This window comes from Trachypithecus francoisi, unplaced genomic scaffold (assembly GCF_009764315.1).
Source record: "Trachypithecus francoisi isolate TF-2019V2 unplaced genomic scaffold, Tfra_2.0 Lachesis_group17, whole genome shotgun sequence".
Taxonomy (NCBI): domain Eukaryota; kingdom Metazoa; phylum Chordata; class Mammalia; order Primates; family Cercopithecidae; genus Trachypithecus; species Trachypithecus francoisi.
In genome coordinates, this window is record NW_022681462.1 from 48,624,529 (window position 1) to 48,627,267 (window position 2,739).

The window sequence follows — 2,739 nt, forward strand, 5'->3', positions numbered from 1 at the left end:
TAAAAAGAATGAGATCCTGTCATTTGCAACAACATGGATGGAACTGGAGATCACTATGCTATAGTGAAATAAGCCAGGCACAGAAAGCAAACATCACATATTCTCAATTATTTGTGGGATCTAAAAATCAAAACAAACTCATGGACATAGAGTAGAAGGTTGATTACCAGAGGCTGGGAAAAGAGTGGGGGATTGTGGGGGAATTGAGGATGGTTAATGGGTACAAAAAAATAGAAAGAATGAATAGGGCCTAGTATTTGATGGCGCAATAGCGTGTCAATAATAATTTCATTGTACATTTTAAAATAACTGGAAGAGTATAACTGGATTGTTTGTAAACCAAAAGATAAATGCTTGAGGGAATGGATACCCCACTTTACATAATGTGATTATTACTCCTTGCATGCCTGTATCAAAACATCTAATGTACCCCATAAATATACTCACCTACTATGTCCCCACAAAATTAAAATTAAAAAATTTTAAAAATTCCAAAAAAGTGTAAGTTGCAAACTGAATGTTTTTAGGCATGATTTAAATGTGAAGAAAGCAATTTCTTTTTTTTTTGACATGGAGTCTCGCTCTGTGGCTGGAGTACAATGGCACGATCTCAGTTCACTGCAACCTCTGCCTCCCAGATTCAAGTCATTCTCCTGCCTCAGCCTCCTAAGTAGCTGGGATTACAGGAGCCTGCCACCACGCATGGCTAATTTTTGTATTTTTAGTAGACACGGGGTTTCACCATGTTGGGCTGGTCTTGAACTCCTGACCTTGTGATTCACCCACCTTGGCCTCCCAAAGTGCTGGGATTACAGGCGTGAGCCACCACACATGGCAGAAGAAAGCAGTTTCTATATTGGAAGAATATGGACTAACTATACAAAGGATGAAATTCCTTAAGAGAAAAGGGTGAGTGGAGGAACAAAAAATCATGCACAGCACTGAAGAGCGTATTTGGTCATCTGCTTTGTCACCAGCAGATAATGGAATCAGAGGATAAGCATCGTGGTGCATCATACAGAGTCTCCTTTCACATACAGTTATGAAAATGGGGATGGCGTTTCATTTCCTGAAATGCATCAATGCGGGTTAGATAACTCATGAAATGTAACTTCAGTTTTCAGGACAAGGTTTTAGTGAACAAGACAACCTAACATATTATTTTGTTAATTTTAAAAGCTTTTCCCCCAATAGAGGTGAATACATTGTTTAAGCAAGTCAATAGAAAAAAAAAAAAAACCCAACTGTCAATAATAGGTTATTTTAGAGACAAAGCAGAAAGAGTACAGCAGCGTTCTTCCAACTGGAAGCTGAGGACATTGGGGTAAATTAGAACAGAGGAAATATTTGGGGTAGGTATTTGGAAGGGACAGTGGTGGATGGCAGTTTTAGAACAGAAGATCGCTTAAAGGGACCTAGGAGAGTCTTAGGTTGGCAGAATAGTCAATGTGACCCATGCGTCGGGCTGGAAGGCTCCAAGAGAGGCAGATGAAGCACATGGACAAGTGAGGGTTCTCATCTTCTACTGGCAAGACAGGGCCCACAAAGCCACAGCACCCATGGTGGGGTTGACACATCTATAGTCTTCCACAATGAAGACAGAGAAATAAGCACATACATTTTTATTAATATTATTTTACTATTATCATTGTCATTTGGCTGTGAGACTCCATGGTGTATTGCATAGCTGTGGAATCTACTGCCAGGTTTCAAATTCTGGCCCCACCTCTTCCTGCGACAAATTACTAAATCTTTCAGTCTGTTTTCTCACGGGTGCAATGGGACTGTAAAACCAGGGCTGTAACAAGGATGAAAGGAACTAACATTTGTAAAGCACAGAGCCCATGTAACTGCTATTATTTTGTTTATTCTTATTACGTATAAACTTATTATGTATAAATTATACGTTTGGCATAGTACATATTTTATGTATTATACATACATAAACAGTTGATGTATCATACTTACCATTAATTTTGTACTCTGTTCCAGTGTAGGGTTATGATTACATAAGGACTTTTTACATATTCAGAAGCGCTGACACTGGGCTCTTACTTTTAACTTTTTGTGAAATTTGGTATGATAGGGTCTAAGTTTTGCTAGTGTTTAAATGTTGAAATATACATTTCATAAGGAAGGAAGTAACATATGCTTTTGTTAATTTAATTTTATTTGAATTTTGAAAAAATATCTTAGATTTTCTTTTTTAATATTCCTTCAGCTGTCATTCAACAAGTGTCTATTGAGTGCTTCCTGTGTTCCAGGCACTGTTCTAGATGCTTGGGAGACAGAGATTCCTGCCCTCCTAAAACAATTCTGAAAACCTAAAGAACAACTTGGTAGCTTGCTTTATTTTATTTTATTTTTAAATGCGGTCTTCTTTTATTTTTGCACAATTAGAATGTCACATCATCTCCTCAAAACCATTAAAATCCTAGAAGAAAACCTAGGTAGTTTATTTTTTATAAGCAATTTCCCAGATATTGAGCCTCAAAAAATTCTGGGGGGCTGGGTGCAGTGGCTCATGTCTGTAATCCCAGCACTTTGGGAGGCCAAGGTGGGCAGATCGCTTGAGGTCAGGAGTTCTAGACCAGCCTGGCCAACATGGCAAAACCCCCTCTCTACTAAAAATACAAAAATTAGCTGGGCTTGGTGGTTGCCTGTAATCCCAGCTACTTGGGAGGCTAAGGCAGGAGAATTGCTTGAACCTGGGAGGTGGAGGTTGCAGTAAGCTGAGAT